General features: G+C 39.5%; 1 protein-coding gene across 5 annotated transcripts in view; it reads left to right on the top strand.

Moving 5' to 3' along the window:
- Nucleotides 1-8,667: 8,667 nt before the first annotated feature.
- GNB4 (G protein subunit beta 4) overlaps nt 8,668-21,117 on the top strand; it is a 69,039-nt gene continuing 56,589 nt past the window's right edge. Inside the window, exon 1 of one of the 5 annotated variants that reach the window (XM_033855501.2) lies at nt 8,668-8,921. The gene's annotated coding sequence lies outside the window, so the exon portion shown is untranslated. Of the gene's footprint in view, nt 8,922-17,752; nt 17,893-21,117 lie in introns of those variants that run through there. The other 4 variants (XM_004318358.4, XM_019946149.3, XM_033855503.2 and 1 more) reach the window with 4 other exon arrangements.

Below are 21,117 nucleotides of genomic sequence, written 5' to 3'. Positions count from 1 at the left end.
AGGCCACAACAGTGAGAGGCCCGCGTACCGCAAAAGAAAAAAAAAAAAGAAGGGGACCATACTTTTACAGCAGATGATAAATAAATATTTGATTGAAACTTGATCTTTAAAAGGAGGAAATTATGAAAATAAATTCAATTTATCTTATATTGAACAAAATTTAGGTTGGAGTTGAGACTACGCACAAAGTCTTAGAATGAATCAAGTCTTAACTTTGTTTTGGAGCAATTGATTGAACAAAATATATTTGATACTTATAGCATAATTTAAAGGACGGTTCATTGATTTTTAAATTAAATCATTCTTTTAAAAAATGCCTATTGTGGTATGATTCTTGTCTACTTTTGTTTAATTAACAAGTTTAATCTTCTTAAACTGTGTCAGATCATCATTATCAATGACATTAGCTGTCTTTGAAAAATTAGAAGGAGGGAAGTAAGAAACTCTGTTTCTTAGGACTGATTTTACAGCTACAGACCTCATGGAATTCTGGCAACTTTAACAAGATTTACAACTTCAGTTTTCAGTCGGTTTGCACTGTATTCCCATTCTTTAAGCAGATGTTGACCATATCTAAAAATCAGATAGAGATGACTGACCAAGTTGTAGATGCCATGGACAAGAAAAGACCAGTGTTAAAGATGTTGGAATTTGATCAGTGATTTCATTAGTGAGTATTTTCATGTAATAGTAAATTCTGCTTCTTTACACTATATCTTATCTGTGTGGACTTGGATAATAAACACAAACCCCTCTGTACTTAATGACAGTATCAAGTAGTGGGTGGGATTGTGCATGGTATGAGTAAAGGACTGTGAAGGAGACAAGCTGTTTCCCAGGCTTCTCCTAGAGGATACCAGGACCTTGGGAATGACAGGTTGGCTTATGATGGAGAGAAGGAAAAATAAAGACAGTGAGAGTTGAAGAGAGATAGCATAAGGAAAGATGTTCAGAGCTGTGCACCAGAAAATTGTTACTACTGTCATTTCAGGGGGTCAGAATATTTGGGTTCAGCTACTAGTTGTATCCAGTGCCCTTAAGCAAGTCAATTCCACTGGGGCACTTTTTATCCTTTGTAAAATGAAGGGTTGGGCTGCACCATCCTTAAGATTTCTCATGTTTCTAAAATTCTGTTATTCTATGACCTGAGAACAATATTTCTAAGGGATGCTGGAGCACTTAAGAAGACTTGAAGACTGTAATAATCTGATACTTGCTACTTAAGAAGAGTTTGTAGCTATTTGAGTATTTTTTCTAACATGCGCTCTTATACATTGTGCACTTCAATGTTTCTTCTACTTTTAATTGAACTAATTAATTAGCTCATAGGATGCCTTTATGTGGATTAGGGAAATATTCCTCCATTAGCTTGGCAAAATGACAGGGATTTTTTATTTGTTTTTCAATTTTGGTACTCCTTCACTGGATAGATAAAGCCAAATTATCCCTGTCCTGGTCTCTTGGCCTGAAAAGTGGTGGCTTTCTGGTTAATAATCTCATTTGATTTTCTCTCAAATAATTTTTCAATTTCTACATAAAAGGAACATAAAAATGTTAGGATGCCTGAATGTTTATGGGACACAAACACAAGCGTAGACAGGAAATTTGTTCAACTGGGCACCTGGAGATGTGTGTTGAGAGAAAAGAATTCCAGCCATTTAAAAACAAGTGGGTGGGAAGCTTCCCTGGTGGCGTAGTGGTTAAGAATCCGCCTGCCAATGCAGGGGACACAGGTTTGAGCCCTGGTCCGGGAAGATCTCACATGCCGTGGAGCAACTAAGCCCACGCGCCACAACTACTGAGCCTGCACTCCACAACTACTGAGCCTGCGCTCTCGAGCCTGCATGCCACAACTACTGAGCCCGCACTCCACAACTACTGAGCCTGCGCTCTAGAGCCCGTGCTCCGCAACAAGAGAAGCCACCGCAATGAGGAGTCCGCGCACCACAACAAAGAGTAGCCCCCACTCACCGCAACTAGAGAAAGCCCGCGCACAGTAAGGAAGACCCAATGCAGGCAAAATAACAATAATAATATAAATAAATAAATAGATAAATAAATAGATAAAACAAGTGGGAACTTCCCTGGATGTCCAGTGGTTAAGACTCTGTGTTTCCAATGAGGGGGGGATGCAGGTTCGATCCCTGGTCGGGGAACCAGTATCCCACATGCCACATGATGTGGCCAAAAAATTAAAAATTAAATTAAATTAAAAACAAGTAGACACGTGAGATTATATAGAACCGCTTGTTAAAGGCTAAAATTGAAGTGTATCTTAGTGTCCTGTAAATCAACATTATCGCAGTACATATGAAACTTTATACTGGTTTTAAAGATTTCTTGATTCCTAGAAACATACAACCTACTAAGACTGAATCATGAAGAAATAGAATATCTGAACAGACTGATTCTTAGTAAGGAGATTGAGTCAGTAATCAGAAACCTCCCAACAAACAAAAGTCCAGGACCAGATGGTTTCACTGGTGAAATTTATCAAACTTTTAAAGAAGAATTAATACCAATCCTACTCAAACTCTAAAAAAAAAAAAAAAAAGATTTCTTGACTAATGTGAGTAAAGTGGGGTTGGTAATCTCAAAGAATGTGAATTCAATATTTATAATTTCTACAACAGGAATGATAGCTAATACTTCTTGAGTGCCTACTATGGGCCAGGAAGGTAAAGAAATTGAGGAATAAGAAATTGCCCAGGGCCACACAGCTCATAAGCGGCAGAGCCACGATTTAAATCTGGGCAAAGTGACTCCAGAGTGCCCACTTAACCATTGACTCCTGCCATCTCTGAGCCTCCGTGATTTTACCATTAACAATGGTTAAGAAAAGTAGTCAGGTTTTGTCACTTTGTTTGGTTTGCTTTGGCTTTAATCTCATCATCAAGCAGATGTCTTTTAATAGGGTACTATCTTTTTCAATCCTCAATTTTTAAAAATTTAATTAATTAATTTTTTTGGCTGCGTTGGGTCTTCGTTGCTGCACGCATGCTTTCTCTAGTTGTGGCAAATGGGGGCTACTCTTCTTTGCGGTGCGAGGGCTTCTCATTGCGATGGCTTCTCTTGTGGAGCACGGGCTCTAGGCACATGGGTTTCAGTAGTTGTGGCATGCGGGCTTCAGTAGTTGTGCCTCACAGGCTTCAGTAGTTGTGGGTCGCGAGTTTTAGAGCGCAGGCTCAGTAGTTGTGGCGCACGGGCTTAGTTGTTCTGTGGCATGTGGGATCTTATCAGACCAGGGCTCGAACCGGTGTCCCCTGTGTTGGTAGGCAGATTCTTAACCACTGTACCACCAGGGAAGCCCAATCCTCAATGTTTTAAGTTTCAGTTATGTTGAAGCCTCAACACATTAAAAACAATAGAGAAGTTTATATCAGTCAAGACTATTTTTTCCATTCTCTTTCTCTGCATCCATTACATCAACTTGGCTGAACAGAGTACCAGCAGTACCTGATAATTCCCTATAAAGAGAGAAGCTCAGAGCAAATGCACTCTTGAACTGAAACTGCAACTAAGAGGTTACATTTACACATGGATTTGGCAGAAGAAATGATACAATATAACAGGCTGAGATTTCTTTGTAAACATCTATGACTCAGAGTCACCGTGGGAAGTTAAGAAAAAAGTTATTTCCCTGTTTTCAGAATAGAGAAACTGAAAGGACTGGACTTGCCTTTAGAACTGATCACACAGCTGCTCAGCATTAGTCTCCTGCTATAAGGATAAAGAAATGAAATCCAGCAAATAATTCATGTTTAAACGTTGCTTCAAGAGGGAATTGGGTGAAGGGCACAACACACCTCTCTATATTATCTTTACTACTTCCTGTGCATTTATATTTATTCCAAAGTAAAACTTTTTTTTTAAAGTTCCTTCACTATGGGTAATGGACTTTTAACCTTGGATAAAACTACTGCTATGTTCTTGAATTTAGTAGAAGAATAAAGGAAGGGATGTCTGTAGTCAGACCTTTGTCATTTTCAAAGGGTATATTTATTTTCCGTGGAGGGTCATTTTCCAAACATAGGGGCAGTAAGTAGAAAAAGTGATAGAATATTCCTTCAAATATACACTTTCTTTTCCAACTCAAGACTTGAAATCAGAAGCAGTAATCAAGGAGTACCGATTATACATTTTGTTGTTATTTAATTTTTTTCCTAATGATAGAAATAACACACTGTAAAAACTTTGGTAAATATTAAAAAATAATAAATAAATAAATAAAATATTCCCACAATTTAAAATAACTGAGCAATAACTACTGTTGATATTTTGATATATTTCTTTTCTATGTGTAAGTACTTTGTATAAAATTTGGATCATACTCCACTTTTATTTGGTGAACTTACCTTTACATTTACAATATTGTGAGCTTTTCCCAAATCAAAAATAAAGTTTTATTAGCTGCATATTAATTCATCATCTAATTAATCATTCCATTATTGGGTTGAATATCTAAGTGACATAACTTTCACTAACATAAATAATGGCACATACAAAATTTTCAATCATTAATCTTTGTGTGCATCTTTGATTATGTATTTTAGCTAAATTCTTAGAAGTGGTATCACTGGGTCAAAGAGATTTAGTTTTCTTAATACATATTGGCAAATTGTCCTACAGAAAGGGTATACTGACAATTATCCACCTGAATCTGAAATTCTGCTACAAGTGGTCTCTCCATTTGATTTCCTCAAAGTCTATTTTGACCTGTTCAACCCACAGCACTTTTATGTGAGACTAATATTAACTCACCCGAAAAGATCAGGTATAGATGACTAGAAAAGAATTTCTGATTATTGACTGCATTTCCCTGGCCTCAGTATAGTCAAGGTGGAAAAGATGCCATCACTTTCAGAACCTTCTTGCAACCATATTAACATTAGTATGTTTTTGCATTTTTCAAGCCCATATTAGTCCAAATCATTATTGGACACTAAAGAACCTCAAGTGACTAAGACTGAGGTGGAAAGAGAGAGGAAAAAACTATTTCTTAATGTTAAGGATCTTAGAATCCTCGTGGAAAGGACTTTATCCGTGCTTCACAAACTGTAGTGTACTTATGAGTTACCTGGGGATATTTTAAGGTATAATTGACATTCAACATTACATTAGTTTCAGATGTACAACGTAATGATTCAATATTTGTGTATATTACAAAATGATCGCCACAATAAGTCTAGTTAATGACCATCACCATACGTAGCTAGAGAAATTTTTTCTTGTGATGAGAGCTTTTAAGATCTACTCTCTTAGCAACTTTCAAATATGCAAGACAGTATTAACTATAGTTGTCATGCTGTACATACCTCCCCATGACTTATTCATCTTAGAACTGGGAGCTTGTTCCTTTTGACTCCCTTTACCCATTTCACCACCACCACCACACCTCTGGCAATCGCTAATCTGTTCTCTGTATCTATGAGGTTGGTTTTTTTTTTTTTTTTTTTTTTGCGGTACGCGGGCTTCTCACTGTTGTGGCCTCCCCCGTTGCAGAGCACAGGCTCTGGATGCACAGGCTCAGCGGCCATGGCTCACGGGCCCAGCCGCTCCTCGGCATGTGGGATCTTCCTAGACCGGGGCATGAACCCGCGTCCCCTGCATCGGCAGGCGGACTCTCAACCACTGCGCCACCAGGGAAGCCCTGGGTTTTGTTTTTTAAGATTCCACATATGAGTGAGATCATACAGTATTTGTCTTTCTCTGTATGACTTATTTCACTTTAGCATAATGCCCTCGAGTTCCATCTATGTTGTAGTAAATAGCAAGATTTCATTCTTTTTTATGGCTGAATAATATTTTATTATATATACATACCACAACTATATGTATACATATACCACAACTTCTTTATCTGTTCATCCACTAATGGACTCTTAGGTTGTTTCCATATCTTGGCTATTGTAGATAGTGCTGCAATAAACATGGTGGTGCATATATCTTTTCCAGTTAGTGTTTTAATTTTCTTTGAATAAATATCCAGAAGTGGACTTGTTGGATCACATTGTAGCTCTATTTTTAATTTTTTGAGGAACCTCCACACTGTGTTCCAAAGTGGCTATACCAATTTACATTCCCAGTAACAGTGCACAAGTGTTCCTTTTCTCCACATCCTTGCCAACACTTGTTAATTCTTGTCTTTTTGATGACAGTCGTTCTGACAGGCGTGAAGTAATATCTCATTGTGATTCGTGATGTTTAGCATCTTTTTATGTGCTTGTTGGCCATCTGCATGTCTTCTTTGGAAAAATGCCCATTTTTTTTTTTTTTGCTGTTGAGTTGTATGAGTTCTTTATGTATTTTTGTTATTAACCCCTTATCAGTATATGATTTGCAAATATTTTCTCCCACTCAGTAGGTTGTCTTTTTATTCTGTTGGTGGTTTCCTGGGAATATTTTTAAAACGTAGATTCTATTCTATAGATTGAATATGAGGAGCAGGACCTGTAATTCTGAATTTGTTACAAGCTCCATGGACCAGTCTTTGAGTAGCAAAATTATTGGACTATTAAGCAAGACAACAGTTTTGGATACCAATTACTTAACGGGCTTATAATAAACACCTGACAAGTGTTTAGGGTTATTATTTTTACTATTATTATTAATGTGTACATTAATTCTTTTCCTCTCCTGCAGAAGCAATGGCAAATTTATTTCAGGAAATTGTCCTTTATAATATGATAAATTTCTTCTGTTTTGTGAGACAAAGTATCTAATCTCCCAATATATGCCAGATGGCACTGTTTCTTTTCAATGTCTTATTTCTGAAAGACATAGTAGAGGAATGACAGATTCAGAGAGAAATGAGTTTGACTTCTTTTTGATTTCCAGGGGCTTCTTTGCTTTGAGTGACTGCAGGTATTGCTCCCTGACTCAGTGAATGTAAAGACCGCTAATAAAATTTCTTAAAGAAATTGAAAAATACAATCTGTCCTTCTGTTCTTTCTTTTCTCAGCTAAACACCCTTAATTATTTTTTTCAAACCTCCTTAGACTTTCGGTACAAGCTTTCTGTCTCTTTTTATTCATTAGCCTGTTTACTCCCTTTTATCTTTATCACTTTTCTTTTTGGTACTTACAAATGGTGTTGGGTGGAAAGAATCTTCTTTTTACTCACAATAATTTTGTGATAACTCAGAGCATGAGAGGGCAAGTGAATCAATGACTTTTCTATAAGTGAAAAAAAAAAGCTCAGAAATGATAGAGGCACTATATGAATTTAGATTTTTTCCAACATCATAGCTCGTGTTCTCTGCAGCATGCCATGCCTAATCTCAAACCTGGGAGATAAAACAAGCACACAGATGATTATAATTTAAGCCAAAGTGGGCAGAAGTGACAGAAGTACACAAGAGTAGTATAAACCAAGTGCTGCTGAGATCAGAAACAAGGAGAGATGTGTTCAGTTGGGAGGATTGGATGTGGCTTTGTGGATAGGCTCCTATATGAAGCCCTCTAGTTAGTGAGAATAGCACAAGACATGTGGGAAATCCCAGGACCTCTTCTCAGAAGTAGGAAGAGCCAAGTTTCAATGGAAAATACCATAGAGAAAAAGCTGGAAAGGACAGGTTAGGGCTAGGTAATGGCAGGCTATGAGTGACAAATGTGACAGGGGAATTTAATTCCGTAAACAACACGAAAATGTTGTAGATTCTTATCCAAAAAGTTACTTAAGCAAAGCTCAACTTCAGGAAAATGAATTTAACAGTAGTATATTGGATGGATTGGGGCCCAGAAAGTCAGAAAACTCTGTTTGGTGCCATAAGGGATACAAAGGTGGTTCAGGCTTGATTTATATCTCTAAGATTCTTATTACACAATCACTTTTTACACAGTTATACAAATAACTTCAATAAAAGGCAGATTTTAATAAATGTCACTGAAATGTGTAAAATACCATCATAGTTGTAGGTTGAGGAAGAAATAGATCTGGAAAGTTGTCATGTTTTAGTTGGCCTAGGTTAGACTTATTAGGTAATCATTGTCCATGTGGAAAAAAAAAAAAACTAGGTCTGATTTCATGGAAAATAATTAAATTGGGGACATTTAAACTTTCTTGAAATTTGTATTTCAGCTGACATGTGGACCCAAACAATTAGCACGCCACCTCCAAACCAAGAAATTCCTTCCAACTACTAATTCTTGGAATCATTTTGTTAAATTATATATTCATTAGGTATGACAAAGGGCAAAGTTAAGAGTTTAGTTTTTAAAAGAGAGAAAAAAGAACAAATGTACAGTAAGTTTTATTTTTAGAGCTGCTGCTTTATCAACTAAACCAAGATGAAACAGTTACTCATTAGATGACAAAGTTTCTTTTTTTTTCTCCTTAAGTTCATTTTTGAGTTAATACAAATCTGACTCATTGTCACCAAAGAAGAGGAACCTTCTTGCAGAGACTTGTGCAGCTCCCCTAGGGTTGATCTCTACAGAAAATATACTTAAATTTGGACATTGCTAATGTAAACACTAATTAAATTCTGGGTTTGGGTGTAACTAAATCAGATTTTGAAAAAAATTGATAAATTGGACTAGAATTTTCTTTTAAAAATGAGATTTAAAAAATGAGGCAGCCTACTTGTTACTTGGGAAGATGCAAATTCCAAGTCACTGACTCATTTCCAATGAGAAAGTCCATGAAATTCTCAGAAAGTAAGAAGGAGCAGTACAAGTATCTGTAATGAACAATAACGCCACATTGCAGGAAAAGTAGGATTAATGTCATTCTGATTCAGAGCTTTTAAGCAGGAAATCCAAACAGCAGAAGGGATAAGAGCTCAAATTCATTTCAGTTAAAGCAAAACGGGAAGAGCAGTAAGTAGCTATCCTGATAAAGGGGCAGGGGTAGGGGGCAAGCAAGAGCAAAGAAGTTGATGTTCTCTGATTGAAAGAATTTGTGAAGTCTCTTGGATTTGGGTAAGTGTTGGGGCAAGTCAAACTGGATGAGGGTGGAGTGGTTAAATTCTCTGCCTGCCTGATTTTTATTTATGTAATACAACTGAAGAGATAGAAAAACTTCTGAGGCATTCATTAACCAGAGGTTTTGACCTAATTTATTCAGAAGAAAATACAATATCCAAAACGAAACCTAAGTGAGGGCAGTTGTGTTACTGCTGGCGAGTAGGCTTCAAAGAGCAGGGACGGGAACACACCCAAGCATCGGGTCAGAAAGTTCTGGCTCCATTTGAAAGCTCTATCATGTATTAGGTGTTTCATTCGATACAGGAGAGGCTCAAGGGGTAGGAAACTGCTGAGGGAGGGGCAGGTTTTAAAGCTGTATTTACATAAAATTTGCATAACCCTTTCCTTAGGTGGTATAGTTATTGGGGTAGCCAGGAGGGCTGTTGGAGATGGCGGTTAGAGAGAGATAAGAAGGATGGGAGCCTGAGCCCTTCATACTCATCCCCTGGCACTACCTCAGGACATTGAGCAAGAGTTTACTCTCTCTGAGACTAAATCTCCTCCTTTGCACAATAGGAATAATAATATCTCCTTTTAAGTCTGTTGTAGATAGTAAATGAGGTAAATAATGTGAAGTGCTGATTCCTAAATATTCAATAAATGTATATAAACCTAAAAGATACCAAAGGGGAAATACTAACTTAGGATATCTGTTCCAAAGAAAATTGTTTCTGTTTTGAAAAAACCTTAACTCTGCCGTGTTTCTAGAGCATTTTAAATATTTATTTTCAGATATTTAGTCCTATTTGTTGATTTTTTTTCCTCCAAAGGTACTTTAAAGAAGAGAAAAGCAGTCCTGTGTAAACCATTATTACCCCCACTAATAGTCTGTCTCAAATGCAAAGGAGCTGGGCTTTCCCATAGAGCACTTAAAAACGGGTGATGATATCACACCCATTAGTGCACTCAGCACACCCTATGAGAACAGAAGCTGGCTTCTGCCCAGTAGTTTTCTCCCATCCTTGGTCCCTGAGGAGAGTGAATTGCTCCAGAAACCCTTATTAGCTGCTGTCCTTTGGATGACAAAAGTGTGAGAGCAGTCCCCTGCCCCTCCCCACATCACATTAAGAACTTAAAATGACAATAAGAGGGCTGAGTGAAGGAAAAGTGTAAAACTGTCCCAAGCCTTAGACCTTGTGCTCTGCTTCCACCTCAGTTTGACCACCCATCTGCCAGAAGACTCCACTCCTAGAAGCATTAATGTCGAATCAAGCATTTTGTTGGTCTGATTCTATTCATTCTTAAATAGCTATGAAGATACATTTTTGTGTGAGAACTTATTAAATGCTCACAAATGAATGAATAAATGAGTGGATGTATGTATGAATGAATGAATGAAACTCCCAGCAACCTGTCCTTAGAGCTCTGTATTGTTTCATTCATTGAACAAACATGAGAGGTCCCTGCTATATGCAGGTACTGTGCTAAGACTAAGGATACAGTGATAAGATGTGAGTCCCAGGAGTGAGATTGTGGCATGGAATAGTCATATAATTGTAAACCTCTAGCTCATGCAAAATAATGTATTCTAGACACTATAATTATGGGCATAATTATAGAAGAGGGAAGTTATGTAGAATGTAACTTGAATACATCATACTCTTGACCTGAACTGAATTTGCTATCATTAACAATTTCACTTAACTTTCTTAGAATTTATATGGGCTTTTGAAAATATGATTTAGATATCCTGGTCCACTTAGAGAATATGGCTAAGGGAGTCTCAACACATAACTCTTTTTCTCTTAAATAATCCTTGGAGCAAGCAGAGGCTTTCAAAATCATTCCTTTAATCTTAGAGGTTTGTTCTAAAGAGCAGGTTCATTAATATTTGTTGTTACTGAGAATGGTGTCTCTTCAACATTCAAATAAAAATGTTTAGCGTAATAGTTTATTTATATATCATCTTTTCACCTTTTTTTTTAACTTCCTAGGTAGAGTTTGAAGTCCATGCTGAGTGGCTTGGTATCAGACCAAAGCAATTGTTTCTATCAGGAAACAATGTTATTAAATTATTCTTTCTCAGCTTTCATTGCTGAAGGGAAGTGATATATTGTTGACAGCTATCAGAGCTCTTCATGCTTTATAGCAAAGTCAGTTGAAAAATTACCATATCATTAATCTCAAATCTCAAAAATGGTTCAAAAACCTCTCAGAGAACTGGTAAGATAGGCATGAGATAATATCATTATTTCCAAGTAGAATCACTTGGAAAGTAGTTGGTCTGTATCAGCAAAGGAGACTCATTCCCCAGCTGGATACCTGCCCAGTCCTGAATTTTCTGACCTGCCCAGGAGGGTGCTCGAAGAGCCTGGGAAGAGTGTCTGGGTTAGACTGCATGGTATTACATGGTGGTATTCCAGGCACAGAGGGGCAAGGACAGTCCCCTCAAGTTCTTGGTTCTTGAGAGATACAGAGAGAAGGACAGAGGAGACAGTTTGGGGAACAATGACAAAGATGAGAAGGCAAAGAACCTACTCTCAGAAGAGCAAAAAGGCTAGGTGGAGAGAAAAATAAAGGAGTAAAAGATGAACCTGGAAATGTAGGTTGGAGTCAGATTATGTAAGGCCTTGAAAGCCAGTGCAAGGCAGATATATTCAATTCAGTAAGTAATTGGAAATTGTTGCAGGTTCTCTGAGCCAAAAGTGAATCTAATCACTATTGTATTTTAGGAAAATTAATTTGACAGAAATGCATAGACTGGATCAGGGTAGGGGAAGGCAGGAGATAACATGTATATGTGATGCTGAAGAAGATACAATAATAAACCATTATGAGATACCACTACACATCTATTTGAAAGGCAAAAATTAACAAACAAATACTGACAGTATCAAGTGCTGACAAGGACTCAGAGCAACTGGAACTCCCATACATTGCTGGTGAGAATGAAAACTGGAGTAGCCACTCCAGAAAATGATTTGTCAGTTTCTCATAAGGTTAAACATACACTAACCATATAACACTACAATCCCACTCACGGTTACCTGCCCTAGAAAAATGAAAACATACGTTAACATAAAAACCTGTACGTGAGTGTTTATAGAAACTATGTTCATAATTGCCCCAAATTGGACAACATCCCAAATGTCATTGAGTGGGAGAATGGGTAAACAAATTGTGGTACCTCCATACATGGAATACTACTCGGTGATAAGAAGGAACAAGGTACAATGTTGAGTGAAAGAAGCCAGTCTCAAAATGTTTCATATAGTATGATTCCATTTGTATAATATTCTTGAAAAGACAAAGCTGTAGGGATGGAGGACAGATCAATGATTGCTAGGGCATAGGGAGGGAGGTGAGATAATAATAATAATAGGATAGCATGAGAAATTTTGGGGGGATGATAGGACTGTCCTGTATCCTGATTGTAGTGATGGTTACATGAATCTGTACATGTGTTTAAAATCATAGAACCATACACCAAAAGAAAAAGACCAATTTCACAGTATGATAATTTTAAAAATTAAAAAAAGCCAAAAAACCAAATTAGCATGGAAAGCAAGATATTTTCCATTGTTTGAAATATCTGTTAGAGCACATTAGCATAAATAAATAAAACAATGCTAAATGGGAAAAAGGAATGGAAAAACAGAATCTTAGATCATCGGACTCATAGATTAACCCAGGGTCAGCAAATATGCTTGTGGCAGATTGTATTTCCAAAAATGGCTGCAGAAATAGGTGTCAGCCTACATGCTCTTCTAGAACCTTGCTACTCCTCCATCAAGAGGTTTATGTCCCTATGACTTGAATTTTGACTGTCTAGACCAAGAGAGGATGCTGGAAGCTACAGTATGTGCTTCCCCAAGTTAAGTGATGAAAATGCTATGTACCTCCTCCCTGTTCTCTTCAAACACTTGCTCTCAGAACCCAGCCACCGTAGTGTGAGGAATTCCAAGTAGCCCGTGGAAAGGTCAAGTGAAGAGGAACAGAGGTCTCTGTCCGCAGCCCTGGCTGGTCTTCCAACAAATAGCCAGCACCACCCTGCCAGCCATATGACATCTTAAAAGTAGAATCAAACTAGCTGACACGGCCCAGAGCAGAGCACAGTGTGTTAGCCAAGCCCTGCCTAAGCAGGTTATTATGAGCAACATAAACGATTGCTGTTGTGCTAATCCATTAAGTTTGGGGGAGGCTTGGCACACAGCAATAGGTAACCAATAACAATGTTTTTACTCACTTATCAAACCAATAGATCAGAATGCCTTCCTGGTGTGTGGTATAGGTTTCCCCTGCTATCCAAAAGTAGAACCTTCCTAGGAAACCATTTGTAAGCTGAAATGGCCTAACGTGAAGAAGTAATTACCTTAGGACCCATCTTCCTAATGGAAGCACAAAATAAATCGAGATAAAGCCCAGATGCTCACAGACATAGTTCAAAGATATGGCGGCTGGATGCTGAGATGCTGAGTGCATTTCCCAGGGAAGGGGCTGGGTAGTGCTGCCCTCCTTGCTGCTCTGGGTGTGCGATGGCTCTATAAGGGCTGTTAAAAAACAAATGCTGAATGCTATTCTCGCTTTTGGTCTTTTTGCTTTTCCATAAAAGAAAAATCCTCTTTAGATTTCTTTCAGTTAATAAAAACAGGTTCTAATGTAGGTCCTTCATAAACGTGAAGTGGTGTAAAGTGAACTGCTGAAGCGGGGGGGGGGGGGGGGGGAGGGGAGGATACCTGTATTCAGAAGAATTGGGGGGATGGTAATGAGGCTTAGAGGGAAAGAGTGCACTTCTGATTAGTGAAGTTATACATTGGGCATAGTACCGAGGGATGGCATCAGTGCTATTTGCCAATCTTGTTAAGATCCAGCACTCCAATTGTATATATTGAACAAGACAGAATGCAGGCAGGTTGTGATCTGCTCACACAGATATTTAGTACCAGAGCCAAAGCTCTAAATCACGTCTTCTGATGTGCAGTTTAGTATTCTTTCCACTTTGCCTGTCCCTTCCCAATAACAGATTCCAGAGAAATGAACCACAGGACCTAGAGCAGCAAATATATATTCCCCTCCTATGCCTGAGACAGACATCATTAGTTAAGTACAGTGCTCTCCTAAGCTCATTGATGTGCATGTAGACGACAGACCCAAATTGCCATTAGAGAACCTGAGCAGAAAGGCGCAAGAGCTATAACTGATATGTATTAGGAGTGTCAGAAGAACACAGCAAAGGCGGTTTCAAAATATAAGCTGTAGAAAGAGCTTGTATCTAAATGCAATGTGCATGAGCAAGAGGGAAGTGTTTGGACATGACTTCTTGGGATTAAGGATGTCTGAAACACATAAACTCACTTCTTGGAGTCTACTAAGGAATCATTTCCCACATCCTTGAGGAACTCTGCTGCATATCCGATTAGACAATTTCCGTTTAATATTTTTGAACTATTTTGTTGTAGTTGGAAGAAAACCTGTTACTTTAGTTCTATAAAGTATATTCCATGTATGTAATTTGGTCTCATCCTGAATACAATAGAATTGGAATGTATACAACACATACAACAGGGTAGTACTGGAATACTGTACACTTTGACGGTTCTGTTCTTCATAACGCACTTGGCGTTGTCTAACAGCAAAGCAGGCTCAGAAAAAAAATAGACTATTTCTAGGGTATGAGTTTTTTATTTTTTAATTTATTTTTGGCTGCTTTGGGTCTTTGTTGCTGCGCGTGGGCTCTCTCTAGTTGTGGCGAGTGGGGGCTTCTCTTCGTTGTGGTGCGCGGGCTTCTCATTGCGGTGGCTTCTCTTGTTGCGGAGCACGGGCTCCAGGCACGCGGGCTTCAGTAGTTGTGGCTTGCGGGCTCTAGAGCACAGGCTCCGTAGTTGTGGCGCACCGGCTTAGTTGCTCTGCGGCATGTGGGATCTTCCCAGACCAGGGCTCGAACCTGTGTCCCCCGCATTAGCGGGCGGTTCTTAATCACCGCACCACCAGGGAAGCCCTGGGGTATGATTTAAAAGCAGAGGTTATGAACCTATGGCACTGTGGATTTTAGGGTAGCTTGCTGAGAACAGGATTCAGATTCATCCAATAGAGGACCGAGAGCAGAGCTTCTCTGAACTTGGTCATAAGAGAGCAAAACACCTTGCAGAAGCAACTACAACTGAGCTCCCAGAAAAATAATGATCACTCTTCTTCTTTCTATGATTCTGAGTAGGGCCTGAGGGTGGTTGGTATGAAGCTTATTTGAGTAAAACAAGTAGCCAGATACCTTTATTCATTTATCTGCTCACTGAGTAATTAGTAGGTGCAAGGTATTCTGTTAAACACCACAAAGAACACAAGGATGAAACAGACAGGGATTTTGTCTTCAAAGGTTCTCTAGCAGGGACCCCACCATCCTCTTTTAATAGAATAGGATTTGACAACATGGGCATAATGAGTCAGAAATCTAAATATCAGCCAGTGGCATCCAAACACATGAACACTGGATTTAAACATTAGAAGCAGGCAGGATAGCTACATCATTACAATTGTCTACACAAATCTACGGGCTTCGAGGATATTAATAACACTTTCTTTCTTTCTTTCTTTCTTTCTCTTTCTTTTCTTTTTCTTCCTTTCTTCCTTCCCTCCCTCCTTCCTTCCTTCCTTCCTCTCTTTCTTTTTCTTTGTACATGGATTATGCTATCATTTGAAAAATTACTAATTGCTGGGTCACTTAGATGCATCAATGTGCTTTTAGGAAATTATTCCTGCTAATGAAGTTCTTTTCATCAGCTCTACTTTCAGATTTACAACACAGGCTTGTCCTTTAACAAGTAAGTGTTCCTTCCAGAAAAATGTGCAGCAGATGTGGCAAAACAGAAATATAATATTCTTGGAAGTGAACTAGTTTGGATAATGAACTTTCCTTTCTTGTACTTAGACTTTATTCTTCTAGTCCACATCAAATTTTCAGGAAGGTTGAAGTGATCATTTTGTGTAATTTATTCTCAAGTCTTCAAATAATGGTCAGTAAAATTCTTGTAAACTATTTTCAGGTTTTTGTGTTTAGGAGCTGTTGATTTATATTTCCCCTAATCCTTTGTGGAATAGAATAATACAGTACTTTCCACTGGGTTTTCCTAAATACCAGCAACTTGTTTTTCAGCTAATAATCTTAACCCAACCACCTCTCAAAGACCTGTACAAGTGCACAAGAACAAGACAGAAAAGAATCTAAAAGAAAGTGGGCTTTGGAGTCAATCCAATCTAGATTCCACGTAAGGCTGTGACACTTACTGTGTATTCTATGTAAATTACTTAATCTCACTGAGCCTCAGTTTCTTTATCTGTAAAATGGAGATAGAATGCACACTGTAAAGTTAGTATGAGAATTAAGTACAATATAAGAAAGCAGGGAGCCTGGTACGTAATAGGAGTTCCTTAAATAATAATTCCCCTTTGCTTCCTCCTAAAAATGACAATGCTCAGGATTTAATCATTAAAACATATAAATAGTTACAGCTGCAAACTATTCAGGTCCCAATCAACTTTTCCTACACTGATATGTAGAAGATTTGGCATTTCTCCTCTTTCTTCTTAATGGAAACAAGCACCCCACATTAAGGAAAATGAAAATTTTGGGGAAAAAAACCACCTATAATTTCATCACCCTAGCACCACAACTGTTTCCATTTTTGTCATGGTCTGGCTTTTAAACAAAACGGTCACATTTTCTCCACAGCTGCAGTCAGGGTGTGCTCATCATGAAGGTACTAAAAGATTTATTCCAGGTGATGGTGGGACGCTGCTGAAGAAGAAATGGAAGGGCTGCGGAGGTGTTAAAGTTCTCTTAAGATATTGTTCAAACGTTTCTCCAGCACAAAAACTCCACAAAGAACTCCTCTGCAGTTGTCGTTACCCAGGGCTGTTTCTTTAAATTGTTTGACGTCAGAGCAGGAATGCTATAGCAACAGTCTGTCAAACTGGAATTAACTCAGAAGAAAGATGGGGGTGGGGAGAGGAAAATTGCTCCCGGGCGGTACTGACTTCAGAGAAAGCAAATTGGGTAGATGCATTCATTTTATGACATTTTAAACATGAAACACCCCTAGAAATCTAGAAAAAGTCGGTTGCATGTGATGTTTAACTCATGCAGAGATGAGCAACTTGACAGGGTTATCTGGAAGGCCCGGTTTCATCAGTGACAACAGTAACGATAACTTCCAAGCATTGATCATTTATTTAGAGGCAGGTTCTGTGCAACTGTTAACGCAGTTAAAATTTTCGCACCTTTTTGAGGCATGTACAGTATCCCTATTTTGCCCATGATGAAACTGAGGCCCTGAGATGGTACACGGTCATACAACTAGGGACGGTAGAGCTGGGATTGCAATGCAATTTTGTAAGACTCTGGGCTTCAGTTTACTCTCTTACATTTAGAATTCCAGAATGTTAAACCTAAACGGGACCTTGAGGTCTTCTAAATCAGCCCCTCTATCCTGCCCACGAGCAAGCTGAGGCCTGTGCGGTGGCAGGAAGGAAACCGGCCACACCACTTGGGCGCTACTCAGAAGTGTGCTCCAGCGTCCAGGCGCCGAACCAAGAAAACGAAACTGCCCGGGAATAAATGTTTTTCTTCTTCTAGCAGGAAACGAGAGAGAAAATAGGAAGCAGACGCTCCGCTCCGCGCCAGCTGCTTTCGCCCCCCGCCCGGGCCGCGCACGCTCCAGGGTCTGCGCGCGTCCACGGCGCGTCCCCGCGCGCTCGCGCGCCTCGTGCCTCGCGCCTCGCGCCTCGCGCCTCGAGCCACGTCCCCGCCCCGGCCCCGCGCGCAGCGGAGTTGGCTGCTGGGAGGCGCGGGCCTGGGTGTGGTCGGCGGATCTCGGCGGCGCTGGTCTCGGCGGTACTCTGCGCTCTGCAAGCCGGCTCCGCGCGCCAGGGGCTGCTGAGCGCCCAGCTGACCTCCGCACGTCCAGTCCACACGGGCCCAAGCTCCCTTCAGGTAGGCGGCGGCCGCGCTAGCTGCGGCTTGTCGGTGCGCCCCGCGGGGGCATCCTGGGCTTCCCGCAGGGGGCGTGAGGCGCGGCCGGCGGGGTCCTCCTGACTCGGGGACGGGGGACTCCAGGAGGCGGACCCTGCCCGGGAGGGACGGGGCGGGCGCGCCTCGGTGGCGCTCCGCTCCGGTGCGGGGACCAGCCGCTCGGCCGCCGCTTCGGGCACTTCCTGGGCAGCGAAGGGGCGGTCTATGGTCCTTGGCCTCCAGACCCCCAGGTTTCTCTCCGCGCCCCGAGGCGCCTCCGGGGCACTGGAACGCGAGCGTGCGTTTGTTCCGAGAATAGCGGTTATTCAGGGCTTCCCAGAAGGGTTATTGGGTGGTGAGCGCTGGGAGAGATAAAAGTTCTCCACCGAGTGCTAAAAATGAGTCCAGTGGTTTCGTGTTAAATTTATTTTGTAAAGGATATGATGATGCCCAATATTTGGCGGGGGGAAGGAATTAAGGATTTTGAATACTTGTAAGTTCAGTACATGATAAAATGTTTTCCTTTTCTCTCCGCATTCTTTTCTGCTTTCAAAACACAAATGATTGCCTTGTATTGTACTTTGATATTTATTGCCCTTCGGCAGAGGAAGAATTTCCCAAAGTTTAAAAACAGACTTTCATTTGGTTATAGAAGCAGTGTCTTGTTATTTTGCATCTCTCTCTCTTCCCTTTTCTCCCACTCCTTCCTTTTCTCTTTTAGTAAAGGGTGTGGATGCATCTTTCTCCTTCCACAAGCAAAGTAGCTCGGTCTGTGGATTAGCACCCTACTGGAAAGTTTTCTTAAGACGTTCGGCATTGAATTGTTGATGAATTCTAATCGTCTTGGTATTGCATACTGAGATTGTGACCTTTAAGTGCGTCTTCTAGAACAGAGGTAGAGCACACACTGCTTATTTAAGATGAAAGAGAAGTCATTTCTAGTCGGCGAGGAAAACGACGGGTAAAATTGTATGCTTCGTGTCTCATTGCCATTGCGCATTTTAAGGCTCTTCAGTGTGGGGCTTTGGGGTTATTACTGATTCTAGGCTCTGAAAGTTTATTGTATATTTCAGTATTTAGTTAAAGATCACTTTAAGACTTTCCATGTTGCATTTTGGTTTGTAGATCAATTTGAAAGTGAAATAGAAACTTTTAAAACATTGCTTTATTGAATGTCCTTAATTCTCTTGTGTATACACATTTATAAAATTATAAAATTGGTTAATATGCCTTTTGATAGATTTATGTTCATCTCTTTGTGAGCCATAGGCATTACTTAGATTATTCAGAGTCATTGGTATTGCTTCTTTTATTATTTTCTCCAGTTTATATCCAGTTATATCCAGAGATATAATTGGCATATAACATTGTGTAAGTGATGATTTGATAGATATATAAATTGCAAAATGATTACCACAGTTAAAGTTAGTTAATACATCCATCACCTTTGTGTATGTGTGACATTTAAGATTATTCTTTTAGCAACTTTCAAGTATGCAATACAGTATTGTTAACTGTAGTCACCATGTTGTACATTAAACCCCCAGAACTTATTCATCTTATAACTGGAAGTTGTTTTTTTAAATTAATTAATTAATTAATTTTTGGCTGCTTTGGGTCTTCGTTGTGGTGGCTTCTCTTGTTTCAGAGCATGGGCTCTAGGCGTGCGGGCTTCAGTAGTTGTAGCACGCGGGCTCAGTAGTTGTGACGCACAGGCTTAGTTGCTCTGCAGCATGTGGAATCTTCCCAGACCAGGGCTCGAACCCATGTCCCCTGCATTGGCAGGAGGATTCTTAACCACTGCGCCACCAGGGGAGTCCCTAACTGGAAGTTTTTAACATTTGATCAACATCTCCTCAGAATTGTTTCTTTTAAACCATTGGCACTTTAGTATGTCAGCACATATTTTTACACTTTAAAAATAGACTCTGGGACATTTTGAAAATTGAGAATTGGAACTACGTGTTGGACATTTTTTTTGCCCTTACCAAATACTGCCTGAGATGGTGTGATTTCACTGATTTCTTTTAGGCATGTTATTGAAACACACTGTGTAATTTCTTTATCTTGTTAATCTGCATTTATTATAGGAACTACTTATTAAGCATATGTTCTGGGCCAGGGGCAATTCTATACATTATTCTGTTTATATTCTACATTAACTTGGCAAAAGAGATATTATCCAGTTCTACAGGTAAGAAAATTGTGACTCTGAGATGTTAAGTAACTTGCCAGTGGTTATGTAGCTGTTAGGTAACTCAGTTGGGATTTAAGGCCAGACCGCTCTGTCTCTAAAGTTCATGTTCTTCCCTCTGTGCCACACTGACTTAGTGCCAGGACATGAGGAATAACCCTCAGTTACTCAATAGCATATTTGTAAATTTTCCAAGACGTGCCAGAGATGTGGGTTTGATTTTCTAGCACGATCATTACTGTCCATCTGTGTTACTACACAGATCCTCATGTCACCCATTCTCTTCTCACCTCTCTATTCCTGCTTAAATGTCTAGCTCAAAGTTCAAAACCTCCCTCTTGCCAGGGCAGAATTTCTCCTGCTGACATTAATAGGTAGTGATAGCTTAATTATCCTTCCAAAATAATAACCCCATTTTATGTGGGTTCTCTAGAGCCATAGGTATAACTAATTTGGAAGGTTACAAACAAGATGCCATCTATTTTGGAATATGGGAACCTTTTGATATCCCTCAAATTTAAACCAGAAGTTATTTTGATAGATATTTCTTTCTGCAGTTATCCCATCCCTTCTCCACCTTCAATTTCAGTTTCTGTGGAATCATTTACATTATAATACAAACATTCTGTTATGTCTCCCATCTTAAAATTCTTTCTTGATCCAGTATGCTGTCCCATCTCTCTGTTCCACACTGAGAAAGCATAATCTTTTGATAGAACAAAAATAGAGAAGAGGTAACCAGAAACTAATTAGCTACCTGGAGGGGGTGGGTAGGAACTGAGTAAAAGGGATGGTGGAGGGAATGGCATTGCTCTGATTATACCTTTTTGTGTAGTTATGAGCTTTGGAAACTTGGTAATGTTTTATATGTTCAAGAATGAAATTAACAGGGTTGGGAGAAAAAAGCCTCCAAAATTGAATACAAACAGCAACAGATGAACCAACTGTATTTTAGTGAATAACGTAAACTCTCAGAAGAAAAGAAAATGAATCCAAGTGAGTTTTTAACACAG

Source organism: Tursiops truncatus, chromosome 4 (assembly GCF_011762595.2).
Source record: "Tursiops truncatus isolate mTurTru1 chromosome 4, mTurTru1.mat.Y, whole genome shotgun sequence".
In the NCBI taxonomy this organism is placed as follows: Eukaryota; Metazoa; Chordata; class Mammalia; order Artiodactyla; family Delphinidae; genus Tursiops; species Tursiops truncatus.
This window is presented reverse-complemented; position numbering and strand designations above follow the sequence as displayed.